At 34.2% G+C, this 8,009-nt stretch overlaps 1 long non-coding RNA gene and 2 other non-coding genes across 3 annotated transcripts; all 3 read right to left on the bottom strand.

Annotated features, from left to right (window-relative positions):
• Positions 1-4,303: 4,303 nt before the first annotated feature.
• On the bottom strand, positions 4,304-7,324 carry LOC127087418 (uncharacterized). Its single transcript, XR_007789965.1, has 2 exons — positions 7,148-7,324; positions 4,304-6,372 (listed from the first exon to the last, which is right to left on the bottom strand). It is a non-coding gene; the product is annotated as an uncharacterized LOC127087418 (long non-coding RNA).
• LOC127089983 (small nucleolar RNA snoR77) lies at positions 6,619-6,743 on the bottom strand. Its single transcript, XR_007791527.1, has one exon. It is a non-coding gene; the product is annotated as a small nucleolar RNA snoR77 (small nucleolar RNA).
• Positions 6,957-7,098, bottom strand: LOC127090003 (small nucleolar RNA snoR135). The gene has a single exon (XR_007791547.1). It is a non-coding gene; the product is annotated as a small nucleolar RNA snoR135 (small nucleolar RNA).
• Positions 7,325-8,009: the final 685 nt, after the last annotated feature.

The following is an 8,009-nucleotide window of genomic DNA, read 5'->3' as shown; positions in this document are numbered from 1 at the left end:
TCTACTTCAGTGTCTTGCAGCATCTCAAATTCTGCATATCTTCTGGGAATGTTTCTGATTCTTTGTGGTCTCTGAACTTGTTCAGAGTCTTGAGCTTCAGAGTTTCTAGCTTCAGATGGTTGACTTCCTCCAGAGCTTTGACCATCTTCAGGGGCTGGCATATTTCCAGAGTCTGAATTGCCACAAGAATCTGGATTACCATCAGAGTCTGGGTCATCAGAGTCTGGATCATCAGAGTCACCTTCATCTTCTGAGTCTTCTCCAGAGTCAGAATCACTATCAGAATCAAAATCAACGTCAGAGTTTACTCCAACTTCAGACATTCTTAACTCTGACCTTTCTTCAGAAGTTCTAACATCAGAATCAGATTGAGACTTATCCCAATTCCAAAATTCTAATTCCTTCACAATCACATCTCTGCTGAATTCAGTTTTGTTGGTTTCTGGACAATAGAGCTTGTATGCACCTGTACTGTGGTACCCTATCAGAATCATCACTTTACTTCTATCATCCAGCTTCTGTCTTCTGGCTTCTGGAACATGTTTATAGCAAACAGAACCAAACACCTTCAGATGACTAACACTTTGCTTATCTCCAGTCCACTTCTGTATTGGAACTATTTCCTTCAACTTCTTCATAGGACATCGGTTGAGTACATACGTTGCAGTGGCAACAGCTTCTCCCCAGAGCTTCTGAGGAAGCTTCTTCTCCTTTAGCATGCTTCTCACCATATCAAGCAAAGTGCGGTTTCTTCTTTCAGCAAGACCATTGTGTTGAGGGGTATAAGGAGCAGTAACCTCATGCTCAATTCCATTCTCCTCACAGAACTTCTGGAACTCTTTGGAGTTATACTCACCTCCACCGTCAGTTCTAAGAATCTTCAACTTCTGACCACTCTGATTCTCAGCCTTCATTCTGAACTTCTTGAATTCATCAAACACCTCGTGTTTAAACTTAATAAGGGATACCCATGTCATTCTTGTGAATTCATCAACAAATAACACAAAGTATTTATTCCCTCCAATCGATGCTACTGGAAATGGACCACACACATCAGAATGTACAACTCCCAAGGCGTGTTTTGCTCTTGGAGCAGTTTCTGACGCAAATGGCAATCGTGGTTGTTTTCCTTCCATGCAAACTTTGCATGACTTTTCAGGCTTCTTAATTGCAGGAATTCCATGTACCAACTTCTTTGAATTCAGATGTTTTAAGCTTCTGAAATTCAAATGACCAAATCTTCTGTGCCACAACTCACTCTCCTTCTCAGCACTTGTTGCACTAAGACATTCTGAGTCTGCAGTTCTGACATTCACCTTGAATGTTCTATTCCTTCCCTGTTCTGACTCCATAATCAACTTCTGATTGCAGTCATACAGCTTCAGAAGATTGTCCTTCATGGTAACTGAAAAACCTTTCTCAATTAATTGTCCCACACTCATCAGATTGCTTCTGATGCCAGGTACATACCACACGTTCTGAATCAATGCTGTTTTCCCATTGTTCAGGATCACTCTGACATTTCCCATACCTTCTGCATTAAGATATTTGTCATCAGCACATCTGATCTTTGTCCTCTTTTCAGAGTCAAAGTCAACCAGCCATTTCTTGTTTCCAGTAAGATGATTTGAACAGCCAGTGTCCATATACCACCAGTCTATCAGATCCATATCATCAGATTCAGAGGCCATCAATAGCACAGATTCGTCATCAGAACTTCTGGCTATATTTGCTTCTTCTGATTTTCTCTCCTTGTTTGACCAACAGTCTCTAGCAAAGTGACCAAACTTCTTACAACAGTAACATTGGATCTTCTTCTTGTCATACTTCTCTTTTCCCTCCTGAGCATTCTTTTGTCTATCAGAGGTTGAGCTTTCTGACTTCTGACCACCATCAGATCTTCTCCTGGCTTCTGACTGCTTCTGATACCTCCTATCAGAGGTTGCTTTCAGAGCCTACTGCTCTACTTCCCTTTCAGAAGTTCTCTCAGTCAAACGTAACTCTTGCGCTTCTAGACTGCTCTGCAGCTCTTCAATTCTCATGGTGCTCAGATCTTTGGAATGTTCTATTGCTACCACAATGTAATCAAATTGAGAGGTAAGGGATCTCAATACCTTCTCCATGATTGTTTCTTCAGAAAGAGTTTCTCCACACGCTTTCATCTCATTAGTGATCAGAATCACTCTGGAGATGTATTCAGAAACTTTCTCATTATTCTTCATGTTGAGATTCTCATATTGCTTTCTCAAGGACTGAAGCTTCACCTTCTTCACTGATGCGTCACCACCATAACATCTAACCAGTGTGTCCCATGCAGCCTTTGCTGTCGTTGAATCTGCAATCTTCTCAAACACATTTACATCAACACATTGATGAATGAAGAACAATGCTTTCTGATCCTTCTTCCTTACTTCCTTCTGCGCGTTTTTCTGTTCATCCGTCGCATCTGCTGCTACCGGAACATAACCATCAGTGACAAGATCTGGAACATCTTGAGCACCGAACAGTACACGCATTTGGATCATCCAACGATTCCAGTTTTTACCGTCAAATACTGGAAGTTTGGTGTTCATGTTGCCGTTTCCGTTCATCTTTCTACCTTGCACAGTACACTCAGATTTCTCACATAGTGTTTCCCAACCCACAGAATTAAAATTCTGATCAGATTTTGTTCAAGATTCAACACGAATCTAAGAATCAAAATCAAACACACAAGACCTCACGTTCACTCGTGTTTCCCGTGTTTCCCAATGAATCCGAACCGGAGCTCTGATACCAATTGTTGGTGCAAAGGTAGAATGAATGATGAACGGAAATATTCTATTAAGAGAATGACGGCTACAAAACATGATAAAAGTTACAATGATTGTCACCCTATTTATAAGCTAAAACTAGGGTTACTAGAATAGGATAAAATACTAAAATACCCTCTAACAAACTTAGGGGCTAAGAAAATAGTACAACTAATAAATATGAATTACTTCTAATACCATCCCTTAATTCATATTCCATCAAAACTTTTAACACCAATCCTAACTACATGGATAATACTCATTCATATAAGGCAAGAGTAGTAAGGTCTCGTAGTTCTCCAAAGCAAAGATCTGAGATCAAGAAAAATGTTCCACTTGAGTCAAGAATGGCCACAAGAAATAGCATAAAATCGGTTAGAAGGCATTGGTAATTCAATCACCATAATGTTATTTTAACAAGGTTTTTAAGATCAATTAGAGAATCAAAAGGAAAATTTTGAGAGCATAATGATGTAAGGTGTTTTTGTTAATCGTATTTTCTCTGAAATTTATGTTTCTTGTGTTTGCTTACGACATATAGATATTTGAATATCTATTGGCATAATTATTATAGTTTTTTTAATCATGCTGAAATTCAATAAAGAGAAAAAAAAAGGTACAAAAAGGAAAAAGGAAAGGAGGACTATACCAAAATCCTCTCAATGATTAGAAAACCTAAAGAAAGACTAGTCAAACCTATTTTTTATAAAATCTACTCACAAAAATAAGGGCATCAAATCAAAATAGATAGAGTCCGTAATAGTGAGACCAAGGTTAGCAATGGAGTATGCACGTATTCTCTTCTCTATAAATGTGAGAGACAACAAAAGCCATTTGGGAAATTATATTAACACAATTAATCTATCTAGTTCGAATATGACAGGGCACCCAATAAGGAGGATTGAAAGCCTTAACAACCGTAATAGAGTCTAATTTCAACCAAAGATGTTTCTAGTCCGTCTCATTGACGAACTCAGTGGTTGACATAGCTCCCTAGAGTTAGGAAATGAGAGAGTCAGAAAACCCTAAAATATGAGAGAAAGCCCCAATATAACCTCCATTATAATCTCTAAAAATACCTCCACAAGCCAAGGTCCCGGGTTATGTAAAGACTCATCATCGCAATTAACTTTAATCCAACTCCAAGGAGGAGATTTTCAAATCAACTCCACAATATTAGGGGAGTTAGGCGGCTGAATTTTAACCTTAAAATTCTTAAGAATAACAAAATCAACTCTAGAACAATGGCCCAAAATGGAACATGATTCAACTATAAAGTTAATGGAGGAAGAAACTTGAACTGATTTGTCCTTGAATATAACAATACTTCTAACAATCCAAACCACATTAAATGGATAAACAATAGCCTTATGCACCACACTAGCACACTGATCAGACAAGGCATACGACAGGTGCTCCAAACATCATCCAAATTCTGATTTTGAGAGTGGTTATTCATAGTAGAAGAGAATCAAGACCAAATCTTAGAAGCATAACTACAATAAAAAAGATGAAGTGAAGTTTCCTCAAACTTATTCCAGAGACTATAAGCAGAGGCAAATATTAAACCCCTCCTTTTTAACAGCTCATTAGTCGGAATCTTATTCAAGATTAACCGTTACACCATTAAAGATTTGGGTTGGAGAAAGAATTTAGACCAAACGAGATTGTCCTAGCTAATAGGAGGCTTTTACCTCTTTTAAACTCATGAGCAACATTAGGAGGAAGGTCACCTGCAGGACAGAGGTTCCAAATGTGTTTGTATAGGCGGAGATCGAAAGGGATGACACAGTTGCAAACTATGGCTTTGATAAAATTTGGAATCAAAGGATTGAGATCGACCAAGTTCCATTGCTGCCCGAAAATATGTTGCTAACAGGAATGTCGTCGATCTTGTTGGGGTCATGGGGCCAAGATCACCCATTAGCTCTGAAACATGGGTATTTTTGAAATGGTGAAATAGCGTTTGAATAAATTGATTAACTGAGTATAATAAATTGATTAATTTTGATTATAATTTAATTTTTGATTAATTTAGATTATAGATTAATTTCCGAAATTTCCGAGTGCCCAAATACTAAAAATAAAATATTAGGTAGTAAATTAACTAAGGTTAATGGTATTTATGAGACTGTCTAATATATATATTATAATTTGGTTAATAAATTTTCAAATCTAAATCCTTAAGAAAATTATGGATAAGATATTTTATAATTTCATATTAAAAAATGATTAATATTATACTTTCTATTGACGGCTGGATTAGAAAAAAAGTAAATAGATGTAAGAAAAATTATAAAAATAAAATTGATTAATTGAGGATAATAAATTAATTAATCTATCACATAGCTTTGCTATTAACCATTCAAACATTAAAAATTAAAGTCTCTAGTAAAACAACTAAGATTAATGGTATATATAAGATTAATGCTACTAATGTTTCTAATTGGTTAATAAAATAGAAAATATGGTTAAGAAATTATAAAAAAATAAGTGATTTTCTTATAGTTTTATAATTAATGTATTGATCAAATTAATTAATTATACAAAACTTATATTTGTATTCTAATAATATTTTAATAAAAATATGTTTAATAGACCCTCAAAAACAGGTAGCGAAAGGTGGCGTGATACAACGGCTAAAAACAAAAAATGAGAGACAGTAGTTTGAAGCGCTCCGTAAACAATTCTATATTCCAATCATCCTATCTGATTTTCTCATTGAGTTAATTTGATGCAATTAATCATGCAAAAGTAGATAGAGTTTTGAGTTTGATTTTTTAAGTTTAATTGTTGAATTGAAAGATTTTTATTTAAGTCATAACAAAAATTTTGAAAACTCATGTTACTAAATCTAAAATAGGTTTAGGCTTATAAAGAGTGTCTACCTATTTTTCACCAGAGTTTCTTTATATGAGAACTTCCTATTTAAATTATAAAGTTATTCTTGTGGTGGTGGGTATAGGTTTCACGGAATGGACAGGTTTAAGCGGCACTATAGAGATGGGCTTTACTAGGATTCACATATTAGGATTTATTATGTTATTCTCAATATTTAACTATGCGACTTCCTCAATTTTCGTAATATTCTATCTTTGAACATTTTTAGCAAAATAGTGTACATTAAAAATTCCCCTGGGAAAAAATTTAGTATAAATTAAAAAGTTTAATAATATATTTAAAAAGTCTTCGATTTTCAATATTATATTTTTGTTAATTTTTAAAAATTTTAGTATAAATTAAAAAATTTAATAGTATATTTTCAATAATATTGTTTGGAGGGCTAAAGACCCTTATTTATTCTATTTTGATCAGAATCGCCAAAAAAATCGTCCATGTTGTAGATAACAGTGATGTAGAGGGAGCAACTGGGGCAGCGAGCAATCTCCTCGCCAAGCTTGAGATCTTCCTTTGTGATCTGGAACAGGTCCCCACATGGACAAGGATACGTGTATGACTGCAACTCCTCGTTCCACCCCATGTCTTCGATTTCTACGTCATCATACGACGTAGTTTTCTTGTGATTTCTTCTTGCAATTAGCCTCTGGGTAGTTAGTCGAAGATGCCACTGGAAGCTATGCTAGGTTACACGAAATGAAGGAATAATAACAACTCAAATTTTGCAAACTCGAATTTTGCTATGAATGATATTTTGACCTCTTGAAATAAAATAAAAAATATATTTATAAAAATCCAATACAAAAAACTAAACCCTGATGTTTTCATAAACTCAAAGCAAAACAACATATTGCTTCAACAATAATCACACATTCTTAAAGAAAAGGAATTACAGCATTATTATTTCTTAAATAATTTCAACGAAAAAAATATACTTAAGCTTACTAGACCAGCTTCAGAGAAAAATCTCAGCAAATCTGAAGAGCCAAAGAAATTGATTTATGAGCAGTTAAACACCTCTCATGCCATTGTATAAAAGCAAGTAGGCTGCCTGAATCACCACTCAATAATTATAATTCAAAAACAAATATAAAACAAACATGTATCAACCATTGCAAATAAATTCGCCAGATTTACAAAATACACTTCATAGCGAAAATAGACAAAGCCGATTAGGTTTTGATTTTGGGATCTGCATTCATCTCAAAGGCACATGATTTATAAGCCAAAGAGCCAAACTCCAGTCCCTTTAAAAACTCAATAGAAAGATGTAGAGAAAATGATTGTTGTGATTTTCAACATGAAATGAAACACAACTGCCCATTCTCTCAAATCGATATCGCATGGGAATACTTTCGGAAGAATGCAATATTCATAGCACAACACCGATACACACTATCCCTGCTTTATAAAAACAAAATTGAATTTACAACACAGAAATAAAATCAAGCACTCACATAACGATGCAGAAACAAAAATACGAATAGATTGAATCCAATATGGGCTGTGGAATGATGAAGAAGAAGCAGTGTTATGTATATATAGGGATTGGGGTAGAAACGGCTGAACCCTAAAATATGCGAGAGAGTAGGTAATGTGTTGTATTGGGCTCGGGTAAAATATATATAATGGCCCAAAATCTAGAAACAGAACGAGTTACTATACACACTCCCCCGTTCTTAGATTACACCTCTATTGTTTCAATGTTTTAATTATATGCAAATATCATTATTTTTAAATTAAATGTAAATATTCAACTGAAAAACATACTTATTAGCTTCCAGATGACTTATTGTCTCTCTTTTTTTTCTGTTTTTATTTGTATTTAAAAATATTAAAATATTGACGTAACATTTATTTATTTTTCTCATTAACATAAACATAATTAAAAAATGTGTCAATCTCAAAGAGGACACATAATTTAAGGCTTGGGGAGTAGTTGATTTGAGTACGATGTGTAAGCAAGAAGAATTTTTTTTTAATTTAGAGAAAATAAAATATATATTTAAAAAGGGTTTTAGAGGGTTTATATAAATATTTCAAATATAATATATATTATTTTAATATTTTAAAAATTAAAATTATATTAATAATAAAGAGACATTTATCATTCTATACAAAAACACCATCTCAAGAAATGTTAAGATTTTTTTTAAATTTTTTTTTCAAATTCTCTCTCCTACATTCCTTTTTTCCCTCCACTATACACTCAAAAACATAGCTTAATGCTTTTTTTAGAGTTTATACGGAAGGCGTAAGCATGTGATCTTTCTGAACTAAGTTATTCACATAATTGTGGAGTTTGACAGATTCAGGTGG

The sequence above is a fragment of the Lathyrus oleraceus genome, chromosome 5 (genome assembly GCF_024323335.1).
Source record: "Lathyrus oleraceus cultivar Zhongwan6 chromosome 5, CAAS_Psat_ZW6_1.0, whole genome shotgun sequence".
NCBI lineage: Eukaryota > Viridiplantae > Streptophyta > Magnoliopsida > Fabales > Fabaceae > Lathyrus > Lathyrus oleraceus.
This window is presented reverse-complemented; position numbering and strand designations above follow the sequence as displayed.